This window comes from Moschus berezovskii, chromosome 1 (genome assembly GCF_049115385.1).
Source record: "Moschus berezovskii isolate FMDL1 chromosome 1, NW_MosBer_1.0, whole genome shotgun sequence".
Classification (NCBI taxonomy): Eukaryota; Metazoa; Chordata; class Mammalia; order Artiodactyla; family Moschidae; genus Moschus; species Moschus berezovskii.
In genome coordinates, this window is record NC_142460.1 from 22,490,055 (window position 1) to 22,502,210 (window position 12,156).

General features: G+C 47.5%; 1 protein-coding gene across 9 annotated transcripts in view; it reads left to right on the top strand.

Annotated features, from left to right (window-relative positions):
* TIAM1 (TIAM Rac1 associated GEF 1) overlaps positions 1-12,156 on the top strand; it is a 314,669-nt gene that overhangs the window by 67,998 nt on the left and 234,515 nt on the right. For 4 of the 9 annotated variants that reach the window (XM_088835875.1, XM_088835867.1, XM_088835877.1 and 1 more), the window contains exon 1: positions 2,413-2,563. The exons of 2 other annotated variants lie outside the window; for them this stretch is intronic. The gene's annotated coding sequence lies outside the window, so the exon portion shown is untranslated. Of the gene's footprint in view, positions 1-1,504; positions 1,654-2,411; positions 2,564-12,156 lie in introns of those variants that run through there. 3 more of the 9 variants (XM_055421462.2, XM_088835880.1, XM_088835894.1) reach the window with 3 other exon arrangements.

A 12,156-nucleotide genomic window follows, 5' to 3' on the forward strand; every position in this document is an offset into this window, starting at 1 on the left:
ATTGTCCAAATTCAGGACCAAAACCACTATCCCCTATCCAGGACCACTGCCTTCTTTTTTCATTCTGCTCCTTTAGAAGTGTTCATGAGCATTCTTTTGGTTGTCTGCTTCATTTATCAGTCTTTAAATGTTCACTTATGCTAGCTTCTCAGCAAGGTACTGGGAATAAAAAATCAACTAGGCATCTACTTCTTACTCATTTTTGAATCAGTTTTGAACGGATCGTGGTTTTTACTATTTTGATTTTTTATCATGATCATCTTGAAAATTCCCTTTTCTGAGTATTGCTCCCATCCTGTATCTCTGACAGGCACTTGAGCAATTCGGACCTCTTTAATGATGAATGTTGTGTTTCTATTTCTGTAGCCTGTTTGTTTGAAAAAAGTCCCTTGCAGCGTGGGTCAGTATCCTTGGCTATTGACACAGCTCTTAACCTTGTAAAATGATAATGCGCTATTAATCTGTCAATTTCATCCATGAATGCTTCAACTCTTTCAGACAGGGCCTCTTGCTTGTCATTCTGGATATCATATTTTCTTATACTGTGATTTCTTTCCTTCTCTTTAACTGGCCACCTGAGGCTTCATTTCACGTGTGGTCCTTTTAAGTTTTATTTAAGTGAACTTTTGTTTGGGAACCAAGAGCAAGCCCAGCTGAAAGATACCACTGGACTGCTTTCACGTGAACTTTGTTGGCTTGTGTCCTTTAGAAATTTTAGAAACTGTGATATAGAAATTGCTCATGGGAAATCAAATTTACAGCAGTTATATTTCAAAGAGGAGGGGCAGGGGGATGCATTTCAGGGAGGAGTTTACGGATGGCTTCAACAAGATTGGTAATTTTAATTTTTTTAAGTTGTCTGGTTTATTATATTATTTTCAAATATATTTTTGTATACCTGAAATATTTTGTAATAGGCTTTAAAGGAAAAATAAGCAACTGAAAGTGTTTTTTTCTTTTTTCTCTCCTCGACTCTTTTAAACTAGATATTCAGGAAATTAGGTCTCCACTTGCTGAACTACCCATATTCCTGCCGGGGAAGAGCGGGTACTGTGCAGTTATTTAAGATATATAGCCTCTGGGCTTGGGGACAGGAGGAGAAGGGGACGACAGAGGATGAGATCCGACTCGATGGACATGAGTTTGACTGAACGCCGGGAGTTGGTGATGGCCAGGGAGGTCTGGCGTGCTGTGATTCATGGGGTCGCAAAGAGTCGGATACGACTGAGCGACTGAACTGAACTGAAATCCGATAAGGGGCACTGCTTTCTTGCCACGTGCTTTCGAAAAATAGACTTTCAGCAGGGAGACCAGGTTCGTCTGTAAAATGGGTAAAACCTGTTAGGAATTAATTTCCCCTAAGGGTGCGAGGAGCTGGGCGCTGGGGAGTCCACGGCGTTGCGCACACCAAAGGGGAGACTTGAATCGGAGGAGGCGGAGAGGAGGGAGGCGACGGTGTGCGGGGAGGAGCCACAATCCCTCCTGTACACACCCGAATGACCAGATTCATCACAGCACGAAACTTCACAAGGGAACGCCCACTCCCACCGCCTGGAGCCCGGGGAAGGCTGGCTGCTTCCTCATTTCTGTTACTGGAAGTTCTGAGAGATGGGAAGCAGGACGCGAGCGGCATGTGCGCCTCGCTGACTGGCGGTGAGCTTGAATTTCAAACCCGGTTCTTTTCGCCGGCAGATTTCTTTGTGTTGGGAGGTGTGGGCCAGCCCTGGGCGGCGAGAGGCCCGGTGGGAGCCCGGGCTCCGCAGCCGCCGCGCGGGGACCTGTGCGCCGGGGTCCGCGGGGCGCGTCTCGGCGCTGCGCTGGGGCTGCCCGGGGACACCACCCAAGTGGGTTCTGGTTCCTGGGGAAAGGGGTTCGGGGTTTTGAAAGCGCTTCATCCCCCACCCACTTCCGCGCGCGCTCCTTCTGTAACCAAGGATCTCACTGAATCTGGGTTCTGGAAGGAGATTGTGGGATCCTGTTATCCACCAAAAATGCGCCTTGTCTTAGGCTGCCCTGCCGCGCGTTCAGTTTCCACGTCTTTGAAAATGAACCCCGTGAAAGTCTCGGGATTTTAGGTGACAGAAACTTCCGAAGGAATATTCCGAAGCTGTGGTGCTAACAGGCTCCTGGGTGGGAATCCTGGAGTGAAGCCTGGGAAGTTGACGTTTCCCATTAATTCTGTCTGATTGAGTGAGTACAGTTCCAGGGTTTCTGGCTATTGAGGTGTTATTTATTTATGTGGAACTTTTTTTCTTGAAAAATGTTAGTTTTCTGTGGCAGCTGACTTGTCTTTGGATTGATTGCCCAAGTCGATTTCGGGTGGGGTGGGGAGAGGAAGTTCGGGTGGAGGGTGGCACTGAGCTTGGTTTGATTGCAAGAGACACTTCACTTGTCTCAGCAGAGGATAAGCTTGGACAAATGCGGGCATTCTTTAGGTTTTATTTTGAGCTCCTCAAGGAGCTTTCTTTTGACCTGTGTAGTGTTTCCTCACTGCAGGGTCGGTTAGGTGGAGGCCTGGAGGTTAACTGTTATCTGTGTCATCTATTTCATATCTGATCAACAGGTTAGTGCGGAGCGGTGGGAGCTGTGTGTGTGTGTTGTAAGCTGATCTTTTGTAAGAATTTTTAGAGAATTGTCCTACTCTCTGAGCCAGAAGCGAAAGCGAATGAATGTGTGGATCTTATTATATTTGTCGAAAACCAAGTTTTATGTTGTAAGGACTTCTCCGAGTTCTGGGGTGTGTGTGACTGGGGGATGTTAGTGGCCGATTCTGTCATTTTCCTAATGCTAGAATGCACCAGCCTGACGTCTCCAGCCCACCTTCCATCTGAACTTCGGGGCTTGGGGGACGGAATGCTGTGCCCACAGTCTTAGCCTTCGTTTACTTTCACCTTCTAGCTTGCTCCAAGTTTATGATACAGAAGTAGAATGAAGTTACTTTTAAACCAATCTAGACACATGCTGGGCTTCCTAGGTGGTTCAGTGGTAAAGAATCTGCCTGCTAATGTAGGAGACCTGGGGTTCAGTCCCTGGGTGGAGAAGATTCCCCTGGAGGAGGAAATGGCAACCCACTCCAGTATTCTTGCCTGGAGAATCCCACTTACAGAGGAGCCTGGCTGCAGAGGGCTACAGTCCATGGAGTTGCACCGACTGTCAGTCATGACTTAGCTACTGAGCACGAGCATGCACACGTGCCGGGGAAAAACAACAGGAGGCATGGTCTGGGCTGCTGGAGCCCTGCTTTCTAGCTTGTTGTGGGCTCAGGAAAGAACATGCAGGTGGGGATGAACTTGATGCTGATTCCTCCTACCCCGCCAACGAGCCTTTAGTAACTTACTCAACAGGAAAGACAACCAGACTCGATCTCATGATAGTGCTGCTCAAACTGACTAATAGGCCCTTGTTTGTGGAGTTTTATGGAACAGTAATCCTCAGCTAGGGAAGGGGGAATATATTATTCAGAAAGGTTTCTAGACACTGTCGCATGGGACTGCCAGGGGACATCATCATGAAGCTATTTGAAACGTGTATTAATTATGCTCTATGACCTTGCAGGCGTTACAACTTCTATATCATTGTTTTCTTGTGGCCTCTGTACCTCACCCATAAGTAACCTGGATGGGTTCTGGATGTTTAAATTTTATCTTATTTATTTATTTATATTGTTTGGCTGCGCTGCAGGGCGTGTGGGATCTCAGTTCTCTGACCAGGGATTGAAACTACCCCACTTTCATTGGTATTGTGGAGTCTTAACCCTTGGACCGCCAAGGAAGTCCCTGGATTTTATTTTTTTATTATTGCAAGTTCAGTTTATTCCGTAGAAGTAAGGCTATTAAGATGATCTTGTTTTTAGTAACTAGTTTTGTTTTCTTTTTAATAGGGATTTTCCCGTTTCATCTTAAACCTATTTATATAAAGTTACACATAATAAATATCCTTTCATAATATTTTTCAAGAGTATAGCATCTGTAGAAATGTTTCCTTTTTCATTTCTGGAATTGGTTATTTGTGCCTTTTTTCTTTTTGATCAACCTTGCTGATTTATTATCAGTTTTATTCATTTTTGAAAGACCTAACTTTAATTTTGTTTATATTTTAAATGAAGCATAAACAGACACAACTTCTTGTAAGTTTACATGCATTAAAAAAATTGTGCCCTATGGAACTCTGTCAAAAAAGATTTCAAAAGCCTTTAAAACTAAATAACTGAGTCTCCTAGTTGAATGGAGGAAGATACTGTGTATTTGTGTGTCTTTGACATGTTTTCCAGTTTCATTAAAGCATACCTTGTGTTCTTGAGTATCATACCTGTTGGAGCAAATTGTTGTAGGGTGGGTTTTGCATATTCACTGGGACACACCCTGTGAAATTGTTTTGGAAACATCTTACTAGAATTCACCCAAGGCTTACTGATAATTTAATGTGAATTGAAGGTGATTTCAACCCACTTAACAATACAAGTTTACTTTGTACTGAGACAGAGCAAATTTGTTGTAATGACTGAGGAAGAATGTTTCAGTTTGGTTCATATTTAATGCATGAGCCTTGACATTTTAAAGTTTCCTCAGAAAATCTTTCTGAGTATGTGGTGGTGGTGGTGTAAGAACAATAACTTTGGAGTCAGAAAGAGCTGGATTTGAATTCCTGCTCTCAGTTTTAGCTGTGTGGCCCTGGGAAAATTGCCTAACCTTTCTGAGCCTGTGGGTCCCCTACTGTGAGACAGAGGTAGTGAAAACTACTTTGGGGGACCTTAGTGAGATTTCTCTGAGTTTTCACGTAAGGTACCTATCTCGTGGTTTGGCACAAAGTAGATAGTAAACTGCAGCCCGTGGAGTGTTTTCCTCTGCTACCGTTGTCCAAGGTCACAGTTCTTTCAATGCCTTCCTTCCAGAAATGTGAAAAGTTATTGCAGTAGCATGAAACAAACCACTTCTATCTTTTTTTTTTTTTAAATTCCAGGCAAGTGGAATTACCAGGGTCCCTTTCCATATTTTCATCTTATCCCAGTAAATTGAAGGTAAACTGACTGTACATTTCCCCCTCCACTTTTTTTCTAAATTAAAAAATTTTTTTTAATTGTGGAAAAGGTGACATAATCTACAACACACTATTTTAAAATGGTGGGAGACGGTTGGGGCTGATGAATACTACACTGATTTTGTATTTCCACCACATTTTCTGATATTTCTACTATAAGGTGGCACTAGTGGTAAAGAACCCTCCTGCCATTCAGGAGACATAGGAGACTCTGGTTCTATCCCTAGGTCAGGAAGATTCCCTGGAGGAGGACGTAGCAACTCACTCCAGTATTGCTCCCTGGAGAATCCCATGGATGAAGGAACCTGACAGGCTATAATCCCTAAGGGTTGCAAAGAGTCAGACACGACTGAAGCAGCTTAGCACACGCACACACACGTACTGTTCAGCGGCATGAAGTACACACACATTGTTGTGCAACTCTCACCATCGTCACCTTCCTGGGATTATTGTATATTTTCCTTCAGTTCATTTCACCCCCTTGAGAGTCTCACTGCTCTCTTCTAATTCCCTCCCTTTCTTTCTTTTTTTGGGCTGTCTTTAGGGTACACATCTGGGCTTCCCTGGTAGCTCAAATGGTAAAGAATTTGCCTGCAGTGCAGGAGACCTGGGTTTGGTCCTTGGGTCAGGAAGATCCTCTGGAGGAGGAAATGGCAGCCCACCCTGGTATTTTTGCCTGGAGAATCCCATGGACAGAGGAGCCTGGCGGGCTACAGTCCATGGGGTCACAAAGTCGGACACGACTAAGCGACTAACGCATACAGGGTACAAATGTGGAGAAGGGAATGGCAGCCCACCCCAGTATTCTTGCCTGGAGAATCCCATGGACAGAGGAGCCTGGCGGGCTGCACTCATGGAGTTGCAAAGAGTTGGACACGACTGAAGCGGCTGAGCACACACAGGGCACAAATGAAATGAGAACAAAGCTCAGAACCTGGGATGTAGGTCCGGGGGGTTGCTCCTTTGAAGGCAGAGTTTGTTAACTTTAGTTACTACAGAATTTAGCTGGGAGATGCTTGGGGTTGATTGCCACATTGATTGCGTATTTCCGCCGCATTTTCTGAGCGTCTTCTTCCCGGGCTTGGAGTTCGTCCGTGCTTTGCGGGGAGATATGGATCGTTGAATGCTACTTCTGACCTCTTAGCCAAGAAGGGAAATGAAGAGCAAAGGGTGGAGGAGGTTGGCCAGGTAATATTCCTGCACAAAGGACTGTAGCATTATTGAAGTCTCCAAACTCAAGCTGTTTGTTCTCCCTGGGGTTTCTCCTCTGAATAGATACTGGGAGAATCTGTGGCATAATTAGTTAAGATTTATTTAGCCATCCAGTGTTGCAATGGGCTGAGCTGGGGCCTGGGGAAGGATTGTGAGCTGGAGAAAGGCTTTATGGTGTGGTGCCAACATCATTTGCTATTCTGCCCAAGGAGCGAGTCTGGGTTTACATTTTGCAGAGTGAATTGGCCTTTGCCATGGGGTTATTTTCCAAGTCGGCAGATTGGTTAACCAGCTGCCCTTGACCTGGCCTGTCTGCTATGACCCCGAGGGCTGAGTAACAGCACCGGAGCTGCTGTTTGTTTGAGCTGGTGTTTTTATGAGAACGGAGAACAAGAGGGCCCATAGTCTTCCCAGGTGTTTTGCTGCAATGCTTCCCTAGTTTATTTTGATTCCTTTGCTTGAGAACAAAGTATTAGCATACCATTCACTGGTGAAACTTGACGGTGAGAGGTCATCACTTTTGGAAAGCTGTCTTTTTTAGTGGTTCTGGATGGATTTGTAAGATCTTGAGCTGGGTCATAGCGCCTCGTGCGGTACCTTGGACTCATTTGCTCTAGTGTTTGACAATTCGGGCTTTCATACATTATGAGATTTTGGTGGGCAAAAATAACCATGGCCAAAGTGCTTTGTATGAAGCCATAGTTGTATAAGGGCCTGGTAAGCGAAGGCGGTGCTAGTGGTAAAGAACCTGCCTGCCAGTGCAGGGGACGTATGAAATGAAGGCTCGACCCCTGGGTTGGGAAGATCTGGAGGAGGGCACGGCAGCCCACTCTGGTATTCTTGCCTGGAGAACTCCATGGACAGAGGATTCTGGTGGGCTACAGTCCATAGTGTTGCACAGAGTTGGACACGACTGAAGCGACTTAGCATACACTCAAATGCTTCTTTGATTATTCAGATACAAATTGCTTGTTAGATTATGAATACTAAATACTGATTTATTGAGCATCTATAACATGGTGGTGTTGTTGGTTTAGTCGCCAAGTCATGTCCGACTCTTGCAACCCCATGGACTGTAGCCCGCCAGGCTCCTCTGCCAGTGGGATTCTTCAGGCAAGGATACTGGAGTGGGTTGCCATTTCCTTCTCCAAGGGATCTTCCCAACCCAGGAATCGAACCCGGGTCTCCTGCATTGCAGGAAGATTCTTTACCAACTGATCTATGAGGGAAGCCCGTCTACAACATATGAGGTACTTTTCCTAAGTTATCACAATGAGGTTGCTGAGAAGGATCTCATAACCTCTAGAGGAATATGAAAGGTGAGCACAGAACCCATTGCTTTCCTGTGTCTGCTCTTGTGGGTAGAACCACAGTGGACTGAGCCCCACCCCTCTCGACCCGAAGCCAGGAGCAGGGGGGCTGGTCCCTTGGGATGTGAAGGCTCTGGGTCCTAGCCTCTCACCTAGGACGTGAGCTGCCCCAGCAGATGGCACGTTTAGAGATTTTGAGAAGCGTCTCCTGTTTGGGATGGGGTAAGTGGGGTGTTTGCGGAAGGCTGGGACGTGAGGAGGCAAGCTTTTAAAGTCCTTCTTGTCTTAGGATCCATTGAAATCCTCCTATCCAGGACGATAGAAGTTTCATTATCTGTGACTGTTTTGATGAGAAGAGGGGTTCTGATTTCTACGTGCTCAGAAACTGAGACTTTGAAACGGATTTCCTGGGAACTTTCTGATGCTTGAAAGTGAAAGGGTTAATCGCTCAGTCGTGTCCTATTCTTGGCAACTCAAGGATCCCTGGACTGTAGCTCACCGGGGTCCTCTGTCCACGGGATTCTTCAGGCAAGAATCCTGGAGTGGTTTGCCATTCCCTTCTCCAAGGGATCTTCCTGACCCAGGGATTGAACCTGGGTCTCCTGCATTGCAGGCAGATTCTTTACTGTCTGGGCCACTTAGGGCCCCTTTCTTCTTGGGTCGTCCACATAGACAGATCAATCTTTCAGGCTTGATGAGGAGGTGATAGGGGTGCATCCCAGTCAGGGCCACTGTGAGCCGAGTGGGTCTGCCCTTTGGGAGCCTCCATACACATGCACTGATGGCTTCCACCTTGAGTCGTGAGGAAGAAGGTTCCCATTGATTTTCAAATTACATCATTTTAGAGACTTTCCAGAATAACCTTCCTACCTTTGTTTTCTTGACTTTTCCTTTGCCTGCCCTCAGAAAAGGGGAAGACACCAGAAAAGGGGAAGAAAGAATCAATTTGGAGAGCAGTGGGGAAAGCTTGGTAGCAGATGGGCTTTTTCTGGGGCTGTTGTACATGAGATCAGGTTCCTTGGAACAGGGAGGTTGAGTCTTCGCCTGAACTGGGAAGTAGGTTTGGTTGCAGTGGGGTACTTCATGTGGCCTTCACAGCTGTGCCCAGATGAGGTCCCATCATTGCTTGAGACGCAAGGGGCTTCCTGCTGGAAGGATCCAGGTGGGAAAAGTGTCTGGTTTACAGGCACTTGGAGAAAAGAATTCCGCGGAGCAGACACCTTTCCTGCCTCCCGTTTGTGGCCTGAGACTTTTCTAGGAAGTCCAGCAAAAGGGGACTCGTGGCTCTAAAGTTCCTCTGCCACGTGGGGACAGTGCCGTCTGCCCTGAGTAACATCTCCCAGTTAACGTCACTGGGCGGGTATGGTTTAGACCCAAAGGGGCTTTCTAACTATACATGTATAGTTATTCTTTCCATGTTTGCCTTCCTCCAGGGACTTCCCTGGTGGTCCAGGGGTTAAGACTCCATGCTTCCATGGCAGGGGCTTGGGTTCCATCCTGGGTTGGGGAACTAAGATCCCACATGCCACATGGCATGGCCAGCAACAACAAACAAATGTAAGAAACAGCACGCAAACAAGCTTGCTTTCCTCCCATGAATGTAGCCACGCAAGCCTTGTTAGTAGGTGACATAATGCTCTACTATTTAACACAGATCAGATTTGGGTCCTATGCCAGTTGATCCAGAATCTGAACAAATAAGGGATCTCCAGCTTGATGGAGAGGCTGAATCACCGATGCTTCCTGAGGCATGAGCCCTGCAATTAAATTTTTTTTTTACTGTAATAAGAACACAGCACGCAATCTGCCCTCTGACCAGGTTAAGTGTTCAGTACAGTATTAGCAGTCGGTGCGGTATTTCACAGCGAGTCTCTAGAACTTGCTCACCCGGCATGCCTGAGATTTCATACCCGTTGATTTGCACCTCCTCATCCCCCCTCCCTCCAGCTCCTGGCAACCCCCATGCTAGCCTTCGCTTTCATGATGAGTTTCACTATTTCAGATAACCTCATGGAAGTGGAAGCATGCACCATTTGTCTTTCTGGGACTGGCTTATTTCACACAGCGCAGTGTTCCTAGGGGTCATCCATGCTGTTGCAGATGCAGGATTTCCTTTTTTAAGGCTGAATAATACTCGTGTGTGTGTGTGCACGTGTGTGTGTGCTGCCTTTTCCCCGCCTTCCTCCATTGTTGGGCCTTTGGGTGGCGTCCCCATCTTGGCTGCTGTGAGCAATGCTGCAGTGGACGTGGGACGGCGCACGTCTCTTTGAGATCCTGCTTTCATTGATTTTGGGTCAATACCCAGATGTGGGGCTGCCGGATCCTCTGGTCGTTCTGTTTCTTTCTTTTGTGGTGGCGCTGCGCTTTTGCCTCCTGACCCCTGCAGTTTTCTTCCTACCAGCATCTTGGGCTCTCCTCTGCAGGTCTTGCTGTGACCTGTTCTTCCTGTCTTACCTGTTACCCTGGCCACACCTGGATCCAGACTGGCAGCCCTTGCTCTCCTTTGAATCCCATTGCATTGTCATGGTTGGGTTGCTGGCCCTTTGTTAAGGGGTAAATGATACAAACAACAATAATGAAACAACATTCACCCCTGAGGCGCATGCTGTCTGTGCTCGGTCCCGTCTGTCTGGATCCACGTTGTCGTTTGTGCATATCGGCTTCCCCCACGTGCTTTCGCCCCATATGCCAGCATTCCCTTCTCTTTGTTGGCGAGCCAGCCTCGAGGCTTGATGCCCCTCTGACCATGGAGTCCTTGTCCCTTGAGGCAATCCTTAGCCAGAGCTGGGTGTGGGTATGTCAGGCAGACTCTTGAGGTTTTCCCTGTCCTGTCTCCAGAGAGCTCTGGTGGCCTCTTTCTCTCACTCCCCAACTGGTTTTCTGTGAAACTGCTTCCACTAAGTAACTTAAGTGTGAGTTCTCATCTCTGGGTTAAGGAACTTGTTCCAAGTGACAGCGTTAGGAAAGGAGGAGAGAGGATCTGAACCACAGTTGCCTGATTCCCCAAAGACTCCGGTGTGTCTCTCCAGGGTAGGGCTGGTCGTCCTCTTCTGTATATTTGCCTCATCGTGGGTTAGAGCAACTGCCACAGCTGCTGCTGCTAAGTCGCTTCAGTCGTGTCCAACTCTGTGCAACCCCACAGATGGCAGCCCACCAGGCTCCTCCGTCCCTGGGATTCTCCAGGCAAGAACACTGGAGTGGGTTGCCATTTCCTTCTCCAATGCATGAAAGTGAAAAGTGAAACTGAAGTCGCTCAGTCGTGTCCAACTCTTAGTGACCCCATGGACTGCAGTCCACCAGGCTTCTCCGTCCATGGCATTTTCCAGGCAAGAGTACTGGAGTGGGGTGCCATTGCCTTCTCGGACTGCCACAGGCTGTTGTGTCAATCCTCGTTTGATGAGTGGCTAATCGGCCCAGCTGATCTCTGAACAGCCTTTCCGAGTCCTGTCTCCGGACAAGTGTCCGTCCCGTCTCCCCCTCTGGTGACCGAACCCCGGCTGTCTTTCGGAATCAGTGTCAGCCCACCTTCTCTTGCTGCCTTTCCAGTCTCTTCCAGCCCCGAGTCATTTTTTCCCCCCTCAGAGCCCTGTATTACTAGTCAGATGTTGCCTTTTTAATCTTTTTTTCTTCCCAACTCAACTGTAAATCCTTGAGTGCTGTGATGGTGCCCGGAACCACAGAGTAAGCGTGTGTTGATCTGATTCTTCGGGGATGCATCATAACCTGGCCCACGCTGTCCAGAGAAATGCCACGGTTGTTTCCCGGTTCTGTGAATGAAGGGAAGTCGAGGTCAACGAACACACTTGAAAAAAATAAGATAAGTGAGGGGGCAAATCTGAAAATTGTCAGCCCACTTTTGAGTGAGCTCGTGTTGCGCTTTCACGCTGCAGCTGTTCAGGCTGAATCACAGGGTGGATGGATCATCTCTTGGCTTCAAGCACGGTGGTTAGCCGTCTTCCCCTCCCTGGGGGAATGGAAGCAGATTTGTGTGATGAATAATGCGGTCTCTCTTCCAATTCTTGGGATGTGGTTTGACAGACTTCATGAAAATGGTAGGTGAAAGCATTTCATCAAGTGCTTCCCTGCCATTTGAAGGATACTAATGACGTGCTTCAGCAGAGTTTGTGTGTTCAGTGCGAGCTGGTGGTCAGCCCCACTGTTCACGGTGACCTCTCCTCTTTGGCAGAGAGATTCAGACATGCTTTGCCTCCTGGGTGTGTCTCACCTCAAGGTCCCGGAGCGAGGACGGGGTTGGAACTGAAGATGCTGCAGAGAAGGGTCCATGTCCATCGAGCAGGTGCTGTGTGCCTTGCTTTCTGCTCGGTGCTCTCAACAGAGTCCGTGATTGAACCTCAGCACCTCCTTGGACATGGCATTCTGACCAAGTCCAGCTGATGGCACCCACGTGACTTTACCAAACTCACCCTGACATGGTGACCCTGGACTTGAACTGTGCTTTATCTGGCTTTTACATCCATGGCTGCTCCCATGCTTCTTGACATGCCATTCTAGATAAAAGCAGAGGCGTTAGGATGAGGATTCTAGAATTCTGAAACTCCTGGGTTCGTGTCTAATCTCTGCATTTCTGCCTTAGCCA